A 20,586-nucleotide genomic window follows, 5' to 3' on the forward strand; every position below is an offset into this window, starting at 1 on the left:
CAAAATGTTTCAATCTATCTTTGAGAATTGTTGACCTCAAGTAATTGTTCATTAGTTTGAGGCGCGAGTAGCTTCTTTTACCAGATTAAACAATTACCGCTGATGCATAATGTCGCGCGTAAGATTGGCGTTTTACATATTGAATGACACCAACAATGACAATTTCCGTGTATATATTTCCGTATATTTTAAGAACTTTTTCGTATATTTTGCGATTTCGGGAGATTTCAAGGAGCTCCTGGTAAATTGCCAGGAGGGCGCGGAAAATCTGTTTTAAGTTATTAAATGGTTCAATTTAATAATTTCTACACCTTGAATTAGAGCGGGCTATATGAAAATGCGATTCCTATGAAAGTGCGGGGCCCACTGCGGTGGCATAGGTTCTTTATATTTGACTACAGTTATGTATAGTTGTTGTTGTTGTTGTTTTTTGCACACGTCAATATCGGGTGTTATTAAAATAGTTGCATGTTTTTTCTGTAGCTTTGTTTTAATTTTGCCCCTTGGTATTACCCTTCGTTTGCTAACCATGGCAAAAGCTTCACAGATATTTCGTGGAGTCAACAGGTCTTTCAATGTTGTCGAAATTCTTGCATCAGGTTACTTTAGCGGAGTATGCTACGCCTTGGGTCGACTAGAATATTATATTGGCCTCCTTCAGTCGTAGAAAGACTATGTTTTATTAAGAGCACTTTTAATGTGACTTTAGAGCTTTTTTTCGAGAGACGCTCTTGTCCATATGTCAAGGAGGCTTTCGCTTTTCTCCAAGCCCTTGTTTTCTCGCTGTCCATAGCTTTCTTGTTCACCGTCTCTCTTTAACTAATGCGGTCTAAGACTACGTCTTACCAATGGTCAGTATCAATGTTCACTGTTTTAAATCCCATTTTATTACATCCACGTAACGGAGGTGGTAGCGACCAGGTTTTCTTGAGCCAGACGCAAGTCGCCCTTTGAGAATGATTTTCGAGATACGATTGTCCTTCATCCGGAGGATTCGCAAGTGGAATGAGTTTAGTTTTCTCTTGCGTAGGAAGTTCACAACTCACTACAGTACAGTAGCGTGCTCAGAACGCACGCCTTGTAAACCTCCATTTTGGTTGCAGTAGTGATCTTCTGGTTTTCCCAGACTCTAGCTCGGAGTCTAGCAAAGGTCGATGCGGCCTTCCATATGCCTTTTTTTTCGCTTCTTCTAGAGTCAGGTCATCTTGAATTGTTGATTCATTCAAGGCATCCAGCTTGTTATACTTAAAGGTTGTGCTGTAGCAGGTCGTCTCATAACATTTTTTTTTTGTGCTAATGGTAAGGCCATACTCTTTACAAGCCTGAGAGAAGTGGGACATTAGAAATAGATTTTCCTTTATTTTAGACTTCTAAGTGCTATTTAAAATCTTTATGTTTTGCATGTTTAGATATAATGCTAAAGGAAAACGATTAAAGATAGTTTTCGATTAGCATAGACAAAGAAATTTAAAAAATATTATTTTTTCTTACATAGTACAAGATTTTTTTAAATACTTAAAGCTCTATACATTTCTGTATACATCATCATCATCATTTGCCTAATTAAGTTGTGAAACTACTATGGTTTATCTCGAAAACTTTTTCATATGGCTGTGGAGCCCTATTTTGAAGAGAAACTCCGTTAACATATATTGCAGATCAAGTGATCCTTCGCTTTGGTGGTAGAGGAGCTGGCCATTTTCCGTGTGGCTTTCTTGGTCACCGTCTCTCTCCAACTAGTGCGATCTAAGGTTATACCCAATGGTCAGTATCAATTTTCACTGATTTTCAATCCCCTTTTATCATATCGACGTAACGTTTTCTTGAGCCAGGCGCAAGTTCCTCGTACAGAATGATTTTTGAGATGCGATTGTCCTTTATCCGGCGAACATGTCCAAGCGACGTTTCCTTAAGACCGTAAAGATGCTAAGAATTGCCATTCTGGTGAGGATCTCAGTATTACACTCTCTTTCTTGCCATCAAATCTGGAATGAGGATATATGCCTTCGGTGGTTTTGTCCAACGCGAGGTGGATTAGCATTGAATAGAGTATTTCAAAGAGTGTTGGGGCCAGGAAACAACCTTGTTAGACACCTCTCTTTATACTGAAACTTTTGGAGCAGGGAAAGTTATACTGCACTGTACCCTTCATATTTTGGTGGAAAGAGACGATAATATTTAGAACTTGGAATGAGAGCCTTTTATTTGTAAGATTTTAAAGAGGCTTCCTCTGCTGACTAGATGAAAGGCCTTTGTCAGTTAGATGAAAGCAACGTACAAAGGTATTCTTAGCTCTCTGCACTTTTCCTGAATTTGACGGATTGAGTATATTGTAATGTACTAGTTTAGAGAGTAGGTTGGATTTGTTAGTTAAATATATAGTGTATAGTTTTTAGCGACGGTAAATGTAGTGACGTAGTAAGACAGACTAATGACGTAGTAGACTTAGGTGAACAAGAGACCAACATGGCGTTATGTTAGAAGTAGGTTGTGTTTTGAGTAGTAGTTGAATAGTAATTAGATATACTGACGTTTTAGGAAGCCTGGACGGATTTCCCAGTGATTAATAAAGTATCATTTTATAGAACTGAATGTTGTTATCAACTATATTCAACTTGTAATGTTCTGTGGCTAATGTTAATTAATAATTGATACATAGTCGAAGTCAGATTAGATTAGCCCACAACAATATATATATATATTTCTAGGTAAGATTTGGAGGCAGATCTGCAGCAGTTTGGGGTTAGGGAGTGGAAACAAAAGGCCCACAAGAGATCTGAATTGAGTGTTGTGTTAAAACAGGCCAGAGCCCTAAATGGACTGTAGCGCCACAGGGATGGATAGAAGTAAGGATGGGCGAGCAGTTTGCGTCACAACTTTAATGTTTATAATACTAATAGTGAAAAGTTGTAGTTTTTTTGTTTTTGTTTTTATGTTTATTTATAAGCTATTGTATCGTAATACTTGCATTAGAGATTTGACTTTGGTCTGATACATATGTATTTGTTATATATATATATATATATATATATATATATAGTGGATAATGAATACTTAATCTTAATAAACCATTAATCATACATCAATAATAAATTAGTTTACATTATTCCATCTTGGATTCCACTCCATCTAACCCTTTCAAAACGAAATTCGCACCATACCAGATTCACGCTATGCTGTGCACGTAACAGTATTATATATCTGCTTGTGTGTCACAATTGTAATTTTTATGTTTTTTTTTTAAACTATACTTTATGTTTATGTTGTTGTTGTTTTTTGATTGTTGGTATCATACATTCATTCTAAAAGAAAAAAAAAAGTATTCTAAACGAAATCAGAAAGTGTATTTTTTTCGACTTTCATTTTTATTGCACATTCATTAACCATCAAAAGTGCTTAGAGCCTTGCATGTACTTATTGTATTGATGGTCATAACTTGTTATATTATCCTGTGAAAATAAAAATAATAATTTAAGAAAATGACATTATCACTCATATATTTATATATATGTATATCTATCTATCTCTCTCTATATATATATAGTGATGGGCAAAAGTTAACTAAAAAGTTGCTAACTTTTAGTTTATTTAAAAAAAAATAGTTAAGGCCAAAGTTTAATTAAAAAAAAAAAGTTTAGTTAAAATCCTAGTTTAATTAATTTTTTTTTGTTACAAACTAAAAAGTTTAATTACAAATTTTACAAACTTTTTAAATATACATACCAATAAATTTTTAGATCTATGTAATTTGGAGAATATATATAATGAATAGTAGAGAGGAGAAAAAACTAGAGGGTTCACAGGTCAGTAGAAAGCCTTTTGACTTTGACCTTTACCATATAATGGTCGCTATTCCCGCCAATTCAAGGTATTTGAAAGGCGAGAGAAATAAACGTGTTCATTATATTTCTAGCAAAAAACAAAATTTAATAAAATAGTCTGAAAGACACAAAGATAAAGGCATATTCCTCGTCCCATATGCTATGACATAATTGTACAAATATTCCTTCTTCCCTAGTGCTATTAGAGCATTGAATGGGTTGTCTGAGCTAGCCAGGAAAACCAGTGACTTGGCAGAATTTAATTGTCATTGGTTAATATGCATGTCTAAATGCATGACGCGTAGGATGTAATCATCTTCTATTTTGAAGTAACGTCTGTATTATATAAGATAAGATAATGTTTTGCTGCTTGATAAATCCTGATAATTCCTTGCTTCTTGCTTAGTTTAGAGATTCTACTATTAGATCCAGATATATCTAGATTACTTATTATACTAAGACCTAAGATGCATAGATGAAAGATCTATAATGACTATAATAAAATAATACTAACTAATAATAGTCGTCACTATTCTAGATCTAATACTAAATTAACTAAATCTAGACTAGATATGGGTATTTAGATAATTTAGATCTATATAGCCTACTCTAGACTACATTTCACTAGATCTACATCTACTTAATCTACTTCTATTATTAAATTATAATATAATTATTCTTATATCTACTATCTGATCTATTAGATCTAGATCTAGTATTATCTACTAGAGTATATAGATCTAAATTATCTAAATACCCATTTCTAGATCTAGTTATAATCATAATTATAATAATCTAAAATCTCTAGATCTAGAGTTAGCCTACTAAGATATCTACTAGATCTAGTAGTATTTAGTAACTATTAGTATTTCTTAGATTATTTTTAGATTAAAATATTAATTATTTGATCTAGGTCTAGTAGCTAGATCTAATTCTAGATCCAGATTATATTTCTGATCATTTCGTTTGTAGAAGATATTAGATCCAGAATATTCTAGAATCTAGAGTTAGAGAGTCAACATGCAGTTTTAAGACGGAGATCGCTATGGGAAGAAAAAAAATAAAGGAATAGGCGGGCGTGTCAGTGAAAAAAAATTATATCCAAGTCAGAAACTAATGGAGAAAAACTGTCGATAGATCATGTATGGTGCCCTAATGGGAAAGGTGAATGTAATGTATTAGCTTGCAAAGAAAGAAAAAGTTGGAATGATTAATATAATGATTATTATAATCTAACAACTGTACCAGTCAGTGATTCAAGCAACTTGGGATCCATCCTCTTCTCTCTCAAAAAGTCTTCCTCATCTAATGGAAGTGCCCAGCTGACTTCAGCCATTAGGATCAGGAAAGCGATGCAGATCACCAAGTAGATAAGATTTATCATTCTCTAAAATAGAGCAAAAAAAAACAACACATTTTTTGCAATGTATGTTTGTTTCATAAATAATATAGCTGTATATTTATATCACAAAAAAAGTTATATTTTGTGATGGCCACATGACACTCTCGTAAACCGTAGACCACAGAAACAGATGAAATTAATATCATCTGTCCTACAGATAACAAAGTGTAAAAAATAAGGATTTTTTTTTTATTATGTTCGCCTTATTGATTGCCAAAAGATCAGACACTAGGTGTATGCCAAAAAGTAGTGAAATTACGGAACCATCCCAACTTTATAATTCCCACCATTTTAAGGCCCTTGAGTCTTATGTAATGAGATCAGTCTCCTGTAGCAGGATCTAGCTACCTGACAATGTTCCGTAGTTCGCCTGTCTCCGTTCTAACAAAGACACGCGCATGTATCAGTTTTATCATCCTCGAGACCAGTTGTACCAACAAAGTCGTGTCCGAGTACCCAGATCTTCATCAGATGTTTTTTATTGTATTGTCATTAGTTCATAGCACATTTTTAAAATTATATTTACAATAATAATAGATAAAAAAAAGGTTATTAGATGAAAGTCAGTTAATGCATTCAAATTCATGCCCTTAGTTCAAAAACATTAGCTCACTCTGTGTGTCTGTCTGGCTAAAAGCTTGTACACCTTATTTCTCCGACACCCAATCTCGGATCTAGCTGAAATTTTGCACAATTATTTCTTTTATCTGACAACACAAAAATATACAACAAAAAACACAATTAGTCAAGTAACTATTAATTATAAATTATATATTATTGATATCTCTAACAAGGAGAAAAAAAGTTCTTTACTGAAGTGGTGGTATAAGCTGGATTTGTCCCCTTTATATTAGGCTTAATAGACAGAAACATTTAATAGAATTAGTACATAATACAATCATTATGTTCAGAGACTCTTTGCTAGTAATGTGGTTACCGCGTTGGCCTGAGAATTCAGGTCGTTTTCTTTATATATATATATATATATATATATATATATATATATATATATATATATATATATTTATATAAATGCTTTCTATTTTTAGTCTAGATCTATTACAAATATATTGCATGACTGATCCAACATAGCTGATATAGGTACGCTAAATATAAGCTTTTTTATAAAAAAAAATATTTCTTGTTTTATAGATATAGAAAGATTTCAAAACGCCCTTTTAAAAATAGGTCATGTAAACTTTTACCTTTTACCTTTTTACTTATCCCTTAGTCTGTTAGACCGTTGGGGCACCAAGCAAGATTTGTCGACCGTCTTTCTCCATTCCTCCTTTTCTTTTGCATTGTTTAAAACCTCTTTCAATGGTAGGCCTGCCCATTCTTTTATGTTGTACTGCCATCGTTTTCTCTGCCATTTCTTCTTTTTCCTAGTACTGTTCCCTGAAGGAAGGTCTTTGCGAGCCCCGTACATCTTGTAATCTGGCCGTAGATTTTAAGCTTTCGTTTTTTTTTTTACAATAGTTAGCAGGTCATGATAGGGTCCTATCGCTGCAGTAACCCTGTCTCTAATCTGTTTGTTTGTGATGTGGTCTTTGAATTTAATACCTAGGAGCTTTCTGTAGCATCTCAATTCCATTGCTAGGGTCCTCCTCTCTAGCTCTGCATTCAACGTCCAAAACTCGCACGCATATAAAAATGTAGCTATGACCAGGGAGCACATCAGTCTGATTTTGGTGCCAAGGGTTAAGCCTTTGTCTTTCTAAATTATTTTAAGTTTTGGAAGGGCTGCTGTGGACTGTGCTATTCGGGCCAATAGTTTGGGTTTCGTTCCCTCATCTGAGACTATAGTTCCGAGGTATTTGAAGCTGTTAACACTAGTCAGCTTTTCACCTCCAATACTGATGCCTCTTTTAAAGCCCTGTTGGCTATTGGTCATAATTTGTTTTTTGTTTTTTTTTTCATTTATTTGAATGCCATTAGCTGCGAAAGTCTTGTTGATGCACATCACCAAGTCAGCCAGTTCTTCTTCTGTCCCTGCTAGGCCATCAATGTCATCTGTGAAGCGCAAGGTAGTAATTCTTCTTCCTCCAATACTAACAGTACCTTCCTATCCCTAGCGAGCATCTTCCATTACCATTATAAAGGAAATATTGAAGAGTGTTGGTGAAAGTAGGCAGCCTTGTCTTACTCAAACATGTAAACTTACCTAAGTTTTGATCTTTTTTTTTTTCTTCAGAAATGTTTAAGAGTCTTGGGATGATGTCAAACTAATGGAAACAAACTGTGTATTTTATAGTGAGACATAATAATTGAATGCTAATATATATAATAACATTTCATAAATTCACTCTTGATTTGGCAATAAAATCTGAAGGCAATTAATGTTTCTATTTGTTTACTTTGTACCTTGTTTTTTTCGGAAAAGAATGTCACAATCCAGGATGTACTTTATCACACAATAAATTTAGAAATATGCCTTTTTTTTAATTATTGAAGAGAAGTGTTTCTCAAATATTTTCTGAGTCGTCGCCCAATGTTAAGAAACCTTAAATAATTTTGTTTACTAATAATTAGTAAGTAAATTTTTCGTTTCAGACCCTGCGATGTATATGGCAGATGAAGTAAAGTTCATCTGTTTCTGTGGTTCATAGTTAATGAGGGTGCCATGTGGCCAGCACAACGACCAACAGTCTTTACTTTTCCCCAACTAATGTCAGGTACCCATTAGAGCTGGGTGGACTCAGAGGCGCCCATAAATCCCGAAATTAAAAGAGAGAGAAGTGTACAAGAAAAAGTGAGTGAAATAGCTCTCCTGTATTGAAAATGGGAATCACTTTCTGCAATGTCCATCAAATAAAGAAAAGAAATTTGATGTACTGTTAAAATTATATAAATGTAAATATTTACCTTTACCTTTACCTATCCCATAGTCTGTTGGACCGTTGGGGCACCAAGTAAGACCTTTCGTCCGTCTCTCTCCGTTCCCCATAGTCTTTTGCCTTGTTTAAAACCTCTTTCAATGGCATGCCCGCCCATTCTTTTATGTTGTCCTCCCATCACTTTCTCTGTCTGCCTCTTCTTCTTTTTCCCGGTACTGTTCCCTGAAGGAAGTAAACATAAAAGAAGAAAAAAAGAAAATTGATTTTTGGTATTAATCATTCAGTTATTAATGTGTTACTTCGAATTCACACTAAAAATGAAATCATTGAAGACTATGAACTTAAATTAAAATAATAAAAGACACTTCATGTTTTCATATTTCACAATTTAAAATTTAATATATAAAAATAATTAAACTTTGATACATTCGAAATTAGTTTTAAATCTATTGATAGTAAAAAAAAAATTATACTTGTATGTTATAAAATGGCATTTGTGTCTCACAATTACCTGGCCCTCTCATGCTTAGTGAACAGAAACATCAAATAGAAAAAAAATACACAATCTTCTATGTATTTTTTATTTTTATCTACTTTTATAGATAAGAAAAGTTAAAAAAAAAAGTCTGAACTCAAAATCTTGCATAAACTTAACATATTATAAGTTGGTTGTTGCGATTGCCACAAGGCATCCTCGTCAACCGTGGGCCACAGAAACACATGACCTTTACTCTTGCTATGGTGCAGATCGCAGGGTCTGATAGGGGAACTATTAGACAATTAGTCAAAAGATTTTTTGTAGGTTTCTTAAAATTTGACTACGACTCATGAAATGTTTGAGAAACACTTCTCTTAAATAAGCTAAAATAATTATCATTCTAAAGTTCTAAATATATCTTTTAGTGTGAACTTTCCTTCTTTCGTACAAAACAAGTGACAGAAACATTTAATTGCTTCCAGCTTGTATTGCCGCAACTTATAGAATTTATGACATGGAAAGGAATGTTATGTATATATTAGCATACACGTATTAGGTTTTACTATAGAATACATAGTTTGTTGCCATTTGTATGAAATCATACCAAGGCGCCGAAAGTTTACTGAGGAAAAACAAAGAAAAAAAACTTAGAGAAGTTTATATGACATATTTTTATAGGTTGTTTTTAAATCAATTCTTATCTATAAAAGTAGATAAAAATTTAATAATACTTAGAAGATTATGTAGTTTTTTTTCCTATTTCATGTATCTGTTCACTAAGCCTGAGAGGGAAGACTAATATAAAAGGGGACTAATCCAACTTATTCCACCACTTCAGTAAAAAATTATTTCTTTCCCTTGTTTGAGATAGCAAACATTGTAATTTATTACCAATAGTTAATTGACTAATTGTTTTGTTTTTTTTTCAATTGATTCTTGTGTTGTAATGTAAAAAAATAATTGTGCAAAAATTCAGCTAGATCCAAGAATGGGTTCGGATAAATAACGTGTACAAACTTTTAGCCAGCCAGACAGACAGACAGAGTGAGTTGCTATAACCTTTGTAAAAAGATGCTTCTTTTAAACTTTGGACATGAATTTACGTGCATTAACTGACCATCATCTAATTTCTTTTTTTATCTATTATTATTATAATTATTATAAGAAACTTGTATATTTAAGTCTGCGTGTGGTGTGAATTGACTCCGAAACATCTAATAAAGATCTGACTTTGATGATACGATTGGTCTTGAATGCGATACAAGTTGTACAAGAGCGTGTCCTGCTTTGAACGGAGACAAACTACCGAACACTGCCAGATACCTGCTACAAGAGACTGATCTCATCACGTAAGACTTAATGGCATGGAAGCTTTCAAATTGTGAGAATTACATGGTTGGCATGGTTATGTATGATCTTTTGGCATTCAATAAGGCGAATGGAGTAAAAAATAAAAGTTATCCTTTCAACCCATTTATCTATATGGCAGATAATATAAATTGCATCTGTTTTTGTGGCTTACGGTTTACGAGAGTGTTATGTGGCGAGCACAAAAAATAAAACTTATTATGATATAAATATACAAATATAATATTTATGAAACCAAAATTCTTTTCAAAAAAACATTTTTTTTGTTCTATTTTAGAGAATGATAAATCTCATCTATTAGTGATCTGTATCGCATTCCTGATCCTAATGGCTGAAGTCAGCTGGGCACTTCCATTAGATAAGGTATAATTTTTGAGAGAGAAGAGGATTAATCCCAAGTTTGCTTGCCTCACAGGCTGATACAGTTGTTAAATTATAATTTATCATTAAATTAATCATTCCAACTTTTTGGTTCTTTGGTAGCTACCTTTAACTTTTCTCGTTGGGGTACCATATATGATCTATCAACAGTTTTTCTCCATATTAGTTTCTGTCTTGGATATTTTTTTTTTTCAGTGACAGGTCCGTCTATTCTTTTGTGATGTCTTCCCATAGCGTTCTCTGTCTGCCTCTTCTTCCTTTTCCTGGTACTGTTCCTTGAAGGCAAGTCTTTGCGAGAATAACATGCAAAAAAATAAAGATTTTAAATAGCACTTAAAAGTTTAAAATGAAGGAAAATCTATTTCTATTTTTAATGTCCCGCTTCTTTCAGGCTTGTAAAGAATATAGTCTAACCATTAGCTCAAAAAAGTTTTTATGGGACGACCAGCCACAGTACCACCCTCCATTCTCATTGAGGATAACAAGATGGGTGCCGTAAATTAATCAACTATTCAAGAAAACCTGTTTCTAGAAGAGGAGATTTTAAAAAAGCATAGGAAAGGAGGCATCGACCTTTACTAAACTTCGACCAAGAGTCTGGGAAAACGAGAAGCTCACTACAGCGACCAAAATGGAGGTCTACAAGGCATGCATTCTTGACAAGCTACTGTTTTGTAGTGAGTCGTGGATATTCTACGCAAGAGAGAAAACTAAACTCATTCCACTCCCGAAGCCTCCAGATGGAGAACAATCGCACTCCGAAAATCATTCTCTAAGGGCGAATTGCGTCTGGCTCAAGAAAAACTGGTCGCCTCCACCTCCGTTACGAGGATGTAATAAAACGAGATTTAAAAACACTGAACATTGATACTGACCATATGGAAAACTTAGTCTTAGACCGCACTAGTTGAAGAGAGACGGTGAACAAGAAAGCTAAGGACATCGAGAAAACATGGGCTTGGAAAACAGCATGCAATAAGAAAAATGGCCAGCTCCTCAACAAGCCCCAGAGAAGCGAGACATTAGAAATAGAAATAGCTTTTGCTTCTTTCTAGTCTTCTAAGTGCTCTTTAAAATCTTTATATTTTTTTTCATGTCTAGATATAATACTTGGGGATAGCGATTAAATATCGATTTCGATTATCAACGAAAAAGGAACAAAAAATAGATTAACTAAGTGAAAGTAAATTTCCTTACATAATACAAGATTTTTTTATGCTTTAAGTTCTACACATTTCTTTTGATAATCTATTGCAAAAAATCACTTAGATATAGAGAAATTATATTTATTGTTAATAAGTATAAATATAAATTGTATAAATGTTCATATTTTGTTATATTTCAACAAATTTATTGTAGTCCAAGTTTAGTCATCTTTAGCGTTTTCTTTTCTTTATTATTTGTGTCTTCCTTTGACAAACTTTGTCTTCCTATAATCCTCCTATATATGGGCAGCTGTCTGGCAAACATTGTCATTTGGTCTCGATTTATGTATATTGTTGTAACTCTAAGACAGGCACTCAACAAAAGGCAGGAGGTAATAATAGCCGAGGTATTTATTTACAGTACAAATTGGAAGGACTTCAGCTTTCAAGTCTCAGAGTGTCTTATCTTAAGTGATACAAGTAATTTTCTACCTAAATACCAGCACAGACCACGGACACACTTCCCAGTGCCGCCCAAGGTCCTCAACATAGTTCACAGGTAGCAAAGACGTTCTCTTGAGTCAAGAGTGCTTAAAACTCAATAACTTGCAGATCACTCCAGCCGGATCTATAACAGTCCTTCCTTTAGAATCAACATGTCTCGTACTACTTGTGTTAAATGGTGCTCTGATGCGCACCGTCAGTGTGGCGCGATTCAGGTGCTCTACAAGGTAGTGTACGTTGGTCAGTGCAGACGGAGGTCAGTCTGTGGGGGGCCACAGACGGCAGAGAGCGTGTTCCCCACAAAGTCATCTGCACTGTTCTCTGCGGGTGCCGCTTTCTTTTGCTCCAGTTGGCCAGACCTTTCTTGAGAAGATGTTGTGATCAATGCGTTGACTTCTTCTTGACACCTGTAGCCACCTGACACGTATAGAGGTAGTGACGATCCCTGAAGTTGTCATCAGAGCAGTTGGTCCTGCACGCCACTTCAGCAGACCTTCTTGATGGACGTCCCATGACATGTTTGTAGACCCAAACGTAGTCATGGTTGTAAACACATTGTTATTATCAGCCTTGTCACTAAGGTATGCCCACGAAGCATTCTTGCAATGTTCTATTTGGTTAATTATCGTTCATGTTACTTTCGCTGGTAAAAACAGAAGTATCAAAATATTTCAGACCCTGTTGGTGGGTCTTTTGACATTAGCATTCCCTTCGTGAAACACAGTTCTTGTTTACCGCCTGAATGCAGCAATTAAGATTCAAGTTCCTCTCGTAGGCACTGACAGATTGACAGGGGTCCTTAAGGTCCAAAGCAACAGGTTCTGACGCAGGCCCAAAGTTGTTCTGATCTGTCCGGGTCGTTGTGGCACTCATAGCTGGTACAGAAAAACCTTCAGTCACAAAGCAGACTTCTATTTCTTCCACTGTCTCTTTCTATTCATTTGTGTACTTCTTGTTAAGATCGGCGCATTCTTTATAACTATCAGTACAGACGTAATCTTGAATGAGTAAACGGTTGGTTGATAATTAATGTTGGACTTCTCTCTCTCAAAGGTTCGATCTAGCCATGCACGTTACGTATCAGTGTGTCCATCAAATGATTTGAAGAATCCTGCAAGGTACACATTTGTTCGCCTTGTTCTCGTAACAGGTCCTGCATGGTGATCAGGATCTCACCAATATCTGGTTTTACCTCAAACAAATAGGTCACGGGATGCTTCCCTTCATCAACTATGTCTTGTCAAAGACGTGCTCTCAACTTTTCTTTGGTTCAAACGATTTTCAGCTCTCTGGCTCGGAGCTGTTTGTAGCTCAGTTCGTCTAGCTTCCTGAGCTTTGTCATTCTTTCCTTTGGTTGAGCTGCCCAAATCTCACCTCTGACACTAATTGTTGTAACTCTAAGACAGGCACTCAACAAAAGGCAGGAGGTAATAATGGCCGAGGTATTTATTTACAGTACAAATTGGAAGGACTTCAGCTTTCAAGTCTCAGAGTGTCTTAAGTGACACCAGTCTTTTTCAACCTAAATACCAGTACAAACCATTGACACACTTCCCAGTCCCTCTTCAGGTCCTCAACACAGTTCACAGGTAGCACAAAGGACGTTTTCGAGTCAAGAGAGCTCAGAACTCAATAACTTGTTGATCACTCCAGCCAGATCTACAACAGACCTTTTTCTTGTAGAACTGCAACAGCTTGGGTTAGGGCATAGAGACGAAAGACCCATGGGAGATCTAAATTTTTGTATTGCTCTTACATTTCTATGTATGTTTATTTACGAGCTATTGTATCCATATACTTGCATTATATATTAGCTTTAGGTCTGATATATATGTATCATATCTGTTTGTGTGTTACAATTGTTGTTGTTGTTTTTTTTAAGATAATTTATGCTAGCAGTTTCTTTGTTGTTGCTGTTGTTTTTATTTTTGTTGTTGTTGTTGATATAATACATTCACTCTAAAAGAAAAAAAAAGTGTATTCTAAAAGAAATCAGAACAAAAGACATGTGTAATTTATTCGACTTCCACTTTTATTACACATTCATAAACCATGAAAATTGCTTATAGCGTTGCATTGTTGCATTTACTAATAATATTGTTTGTCCCATTTTTTGAAAGCATCCTGTGAAAAAAAGAATAATAGTTTAATAAAATGATATAATAACAATATATATATATATATATATATATATATATATATATATATATACGTGGGAAGCGCGGTTGAGAGGCTAAGAGGCTACCTAGAAGGGGGCTCATGGTTCGACACCCGACTCGGGCAGAGTTGTGTTTACTTTGCGCCTAAAGACAGCACGGAAAACCAACTCCTAGATATCCATCCCCCCCCCACTGGTCCACAAATGAGATTGGACCAAAGCGCTCTGAGCATGCTATAAGCATGAAAGTAGCGCTTTAAAAAAGATATATATATATATATATATATATATATATATATATATAGAGAGAGAGAGAGAGAGAGAGAGAGAGATTGAGTCTCGTAATGAACTACAAAATTCAAAAAATGTAAAAGAAATAGTGATTTAAAGAGCTCTCCTGAATTGAAAATGTAAATAACTTTGTGGAATGTCAATCAAATTAAGTGAAGAAACCTGATGTTCTGTCGAAATTATATACAAGTAATTATAAAAGAGGAAAAAAGAAAGTTGATTTTTGGTATTTATTCTTAAGGTATAATGTATAACTCCGAATTCACACTAGAAATGAGATCATTGAAGGCTCTGAACGTAAAATTAAAATATATTTAAGAGATATAAGATGAGAAAATGATAAAATACAATTTATGTAAAGTAATTTCACGATTTAAAATCTAACATATAAAAACAATTAAAATTTTATAAAAACGGGATTTTTATCTATATATCAAATATATCTACTGTATTGTTTTAAATCCATCCAAAGTATAAAAAAAAATATTTGTATGTTATACAATGGCATTTAAGTCCCACGTTAACCTGCTGACCTATGTCAAAAACAAAAATAAACGCCAACTAAAACGCAATGGTCATGTCGCAAAGCACTGAGGGCTCGCAAAGACTTTCCTTCAATGAACAGTACCAGGAAAAAAGGTAGTGACAGACAGAGAACGCTATGGGAAGACAACATAAAGGAATAGACTATCCAAGTAAAAAACTAATGGAAAAAGACTGCGAATAGATCATGTATGCCCCAACGGGCAAGGTGAAAGTGATGTAGTTGCTACCAAAGAAAGAAAGAATGATTAATAAAAAAAATATAATTTAAGAACCGTACAACTATATATTCAATAAATTTGCGAGGACGGTCGAGGTCTTCTTCTTCCGTATCTAATGGAACTGCCCAGCTGACTTCAACCATTAGGATCAGGAAAGCGATGCAGATCACCAAGTAGATGAGATTCATCATTCTCTAAAATAGAACCAAAAAAATTTTTTGGAAGGAATGTTTGTTTCATAAATATTATATATGTATATTTATATCATAATAAGTGATATTTTTGTGCTGGCCACATGGCACTCTCGTAAACCGTAGGCCACAGAAACAGATGAAATTAATATCATCTGCAATGTATATAACAATGTTTACAAAGGGAAATTTTCATTGTGTTCAGCTTATTTATTGCCATGTTGGCAAAAAGGAAGTGAAATTGCGTAACCATGCCAACCATGTAATTCCCACCCTTTGAAAGCCTCCATGCTATTATGCCTTACGGGATGAGATCAGTCTCTTGTAGCAGGATGTAGGTATCTGGCACTGTTCCGTAGTTGGCCTCTGTTCAAAGCAAGACACGCGCTTGTCCAGTTGAATGGTCCTCGTGACCAGCCGTATCTTATCGTGTCTAAGTACCTGGTTCTTCATCAGATGTTTCGGCGTCAATTCACACCACTCACAGACATAGATAAATACAGGGGCGGACTGGCTATATGGGCATTCGGGCAAATGCCCGGTGGGCCGGTACCTAAATGGGCCGTTAAGGCCACCTAAAGGGCCTCACGAATGTCACTATAGAAAGTATTAAATTTTTGAAAGGTTTATAGCAGCATTTTGTTGCAAAAGGGACCTTCTGAGCGTCGTGTTTAAAAAACAACTTTAACAGACTCTTACAGTATAAAGCTCATTTTATCTATCACATTTTCCGAAATAATGTAGGCTACTAGCCAACACCCGTAGTAGGCTTCATCCTTGAAGGGCCCCTACATACCTAGCCATTAACAAGCAACATAACGCTTATATTTCTTATAAAGATATAGAGTTTACTGTGTGCATGCGTTCAGTTATCGATACATTATCAAACTTAACACATTAATTTTTAGGACAAGTAGAACTAGAGTTGGATTCCTATTATATGACATTAAAGTTTGGGGCCGAATGGAATAGAAATGCCGGGGCCGATTTTGACAGCCAGTCCGCCCCTGGATACATACGTCTCTAATTATAATTATAATAATGTAGATAAAAAAAAGGTAATTAGATGAGTCAGTTAATGCACGTAAATTCATGTCCAAATTTTAAAAGAAACTTTTTTTTAGAAAGCTCATAACAACTCGGTCATGTCACTCGCATGCCAGATGGAAGAATCCCTAAAGACATCCTATACGCTGAGTTTGCAGAGGGAGCCAGACTCAAGGGCCGCCCAAGACTAACCTACAGAGATGTCTGCAAGAGAGACATTGGCTTGAACAGTCACTCCAGATTCTGCCCCTTCTTAAGACGTAACCAAAGCCGGTGACTCAAGCTGGGCGCATCTATTGTCTCCCGAGACAGAAGGAGCCATATATATATATACATAGCAACTCACTCTGTCTGTATGTCTGTCTTTCTGGCTTAAAGTACACGTTATTTATCCGACAACCAATCTCGGAACAAACTGCAATGTTGCAAAATTATTTTTTGTAACCGTACAAGAATCAATTTTAAAAATTAAACCAATTAGTCAATTAACTATTAGTAATTAATGACTTTGCTATATCAAACAAGGGAAAGAAATAGTACTATACTAAAGTGGTGGAATAATCTGGATTTGTTCCCTTTATATTAGGCTGCCGTGTCTGGCTTAGAGAACAGAAACAATAAAATAGAAACAATAGATAACTATACAATCTTCCATGTATTTTATACATATATATATATATATATATATATATATATATATATATATATATATATATATATATATAGTTTTATAGATAAGGAAAGATTTTAAAAATCCCTTTTAAAAATATGTCATATAAACTTACCTAAGTTTTTTTTTTTTTTCTTCAGAAATGTTTCAGTGTCTTTGGAGGATTTGATACAAATGGCAACAAACTATGTATTTTATATAGTGTGACATAATAATTTTATGCTAATATATACATAAAATTACATTCCATAAATTCTATTTTGTTGCGGCAATAAAAGCTGAAAGCAATTAAATGTTTCTATCACTGAACAACTTATATTATTATGTTCGAAGGATGGAAAGGTCAGACTGAAAGCTACATTTTATTACACAATAACTTTAGAAAGATACATTTTTTAGATCATTTAATAGCAGCGTTTCTCAAATATTTCATGAGTCGTAGCCCAATTTTAGGAGAAACCTTTAAAAGAAAATATTTTGACTTATAGTAATTAAGTAAAATCCTCTTTTCAGACCTAGCGATGTAAAGGACAGATGAAGTAAAAGTCATATGTTTCTGTGGCCCACCATTATTGAAGGTGTCATGTGGCCAGCACAACGACTAACCGCCTTTAATTTTACCTAACTAATGTCAGGTACCCATTAGAGGTAGGTAGGCGCCCAAAGATCCCGAAATTAAAAATTTTAGTCTGGACCAGGTTTCGAACCAGTAAGCCTAGTGCTTTACCGCTTAGCCACCGCACTACCATGACTCTTTTAACCAATAAGAGCCGTTAAAAAATTTTAAGAAAATAAAGTGAAATGTATATATGGTTTTAAAAAAATGTATTCTGTCAAAGATACTATCATCAATGGCAATATAAATAAATTAACATTTCAGACCTTGATATCTATAGGGTAGATGATATAAAGATCATTTGTTGCTGTGCTTGATGGTTAACGAATATGTCATGAGACCAGCAAAACCATCAACGTACGTTACTTTCTCCAGCTTATGTCAGATAACCATTAGAGCTGAGTGGACTTAGAATTCCGTAATTCAAAAGGCCAGTCTTCACTAAGATTTGAACGCGAGATCCCTCGGTTAGAATGCTAATGGCGTTGCCACTCCGCCAACACTTTTATAAACACTATAATTAATATTTTCTATCATTATACAAGTGATGTTATTGGGTAATGCAGGGTGTGGACAGTGTACAAGCTCTGTTTACTATCAGAGGCGTAGCACGACTAAGACGTTAGGCCTCTTCAGGTTGCTTGTGACTGAGCCATACCGTATCTAATGTGAAAGTACAGTTCCTAGAAAACAACGCACAAGTCCGAAAAGTGCTCCCGGTGTCCCTGAGGGTCTTGGCTGTCTTGTTCCCTACGAATGTCTAAAAAAACCTCCAAGGTTCCGGTATCAGATGACAATGATAAACCTTGTCCTATTCCACCTTTTTCTCATACCTTTCTTTCCTGCCTGTTTCCTTGATATCTTCCGTTGCAGTTATCATTTTGTCTTTCATATGTACCACGTCTATACTGTCTATCCTGTGTCTCCCTTGTTCTGTGAGAGTTATTTTGTGTCTACGCAACTATTTCTTCTATATCACTGCCTCTAGATAATTTTTCTCGGGATGTTCCACGTTATAAGCCCTTATCAGTCTTACTATGTCTTCTATGGATTTCGGTTTCCTCTCCTAGAGAAATATTTTTAATTCCTCTTGGCACTCGTAAAATACTTTGTCCAGCATGAGAAATGTCTTAGGACTGTCAAAGGTTGTTTATTTTCTACCTCACCAGTTTCTATCCAGTTATTGAAATGGCTGCTCATCCTGTCCAGGAATGTCTGCGGGTCATCCTCTGGTTCTGTCTCACAATTAACAAACCGCTGGCGATAGAAAGCCTCTTTTTTTCCCGAAAAATCGAAGTAGTTGCTCTTTTACAGCATTGTAGTTACCCTGGTTCATACATATTTTTGAAGGGACCTTCGCTGTAAATGATCTAGACAATAAGAATGTCCAGTTGTTTTCAGGGTATTCCAGTTCTCTGATTTCTATTTCGAATTTCTTCAGGAAAATGTAAATGTCCATTTTGTCTTTGTTAAAAATCACATATTTATATTTTGACCGTTTATTCCCGAAGTGTCACTATTTCTTCTGTCATTCTCTTTTTCTTGGTCTGTTTTTAACAGTTTCACCGCCTTTTCCTTTTCCAAAGCCAATCTCTCTCTTTCAATAGCTACCAATTCGTTTTTCTTTTCCCTCTTGAATTGCAATTAATTCGTTTCTATTTTGTCTTTCAATGGCAATATTTTCGTTTTCTTTTCTCTTTCCATGGCTTATCTTTCCTTTTCTTTTTCTCTTTCCATGGCTTATCTTTCCTTTTCTTTTCTCTTTCCATGGCTTATCTTTCCTTTTCTTTTTCTCTTTCCATGGCTTATCTTTCCTGTTCTTTTTCTCTTTCCATGGCTTATCTTTCCTTTCCTTTTTCTCTTTACATGGCTTATCTTTCCTTTTCTTTTTCTCTTTCCATGGCTTATCTATCCTTTTCTTTTTTATTTTCCATGGCTTATCTTTCCTTTTCTTTTTTATTTTCCATGGCTTATCTTTCCTTTTCTTTTTCTCTTTCCATTGCTTATCTTTCCTTTTCTTTTTCTCTTTCCATGGCTTATCTTTCCTTTTCTTTTTCTCTTTCCATGGCTTATCTTTCCTTTTCTTTTTCTCTTTCCATGGCTTATCTTTCCTTTTCTTTTTCTCTTTCCATGGCTTATCTTTCCTTTTCTTTTTTATTTTCCATGGCTTATCTTTCCTTTTCTTTTTTATTTTCCATTGCTAATCTCTCCCTCTCTTTGGCTAATCTGTCCCTCTCATAAACTTTCTTGAACGTATTTCCTTAGTTCCGCTCCTTCAAGATCCAACAACCTCCGCTCTTCCTTCAACGCTGCTACCTCAGCCTTGTCCTTGTCTAATAGTATCCTTTCGCTAGATCTAGACTTTGATATCTCTAATATCTGTTGACAGGAGATCAACTATGTACAGAGGAATACGTGGGTTTTACCCCCACGTTAGGCTCCACTTGTTACGATCAGATGCAACTCTTAATTTAATTATATACCAATAGACTCATATAAAGTAGATGTATGAAGACTTTATTCTTGAGTAACACTTAATAACATCTCAATAATAACTTCAGTTACATTTCTCTCGTTTTTGGATTCATTTCTCCCACTAACCCTTTCAACACGCATTCGCACCATTTCACATTCAGGCTATGCTGCGCAGGTACCAGGTTTATTTAAAAGAAATTTTAATACAAAAATAGAGCAGTAAGATTTATAACAAACGAATAATCAAACTTGATTAGAGTAACACCATTAGTTTAATCACTAAACGTAGATACAATTCATTACCAATGGTTGAAGAGTAAAGCAGTTATAATATGTAAAACACTTAACCATAAGATACAAAGACTGAGGCACATTTAATGTTCCTTATACTAGAACAAATTCGTACAAGTTCTCCTTAGAGCGTCATTAGAGGATGGG

The 20,586-nt window shown here is 34.9% G+C and overlaps 2 long non-coding RNA genes across 2 annotated transcripts; both read right to left on the minus strand.

Annotated features, from left to right (window-relative positions):
- Nucleotides 1-3,342: 3,342 nt before the first annotated feature.
- On the minus strand, nt 3,343-7,463 carry LOC129922652 (uncharacterized). Its single transcript, XR_008774570.1, has 3 exons — nt 7,388-7,463; nt 5,067-5,208; nt 3,343-3,449 (listed from the first exon to the last, which is right to left on the minus strand). It is a non-coding gene; the product is annotated as an uncharacterized LOC129922652 (long non-coding RNA).
- A 6,484-nt stretch (nt 7,464-13,947) lies between these two features.
- Nucleotides 13,948-17,310, minus strand: LOC129922654 (uncharacterized). Its single transcript, XR_008774572.1, has 3 exons — nt 17,173-17,310; nt 15,209-15,343; nt 13,948-14,060 (listed from the first exon to the last, which is right to left on the minus strand). It is a non-coding gene; the product is annotated as an uncharacterized LOC129922654 (long non-coding RNA).
- Nucleotides 17,311-20,586: the final 3,276 nt, after the last annotated feature.

Source organism: Biomphalaria glabrata, chromosome 14 (genome assembly GCF_947242115.1).
Source record: "Biomphalaria glabrata chromosome 14, xgBioGlab47.1, whole genome shotgun sequence".
Lineage (NCBI taxonomy): Eukaryota > Metazoa > Mollusca > Gastropoda > Planorbidae > Biomphalaria > Biomphalaria glabrata.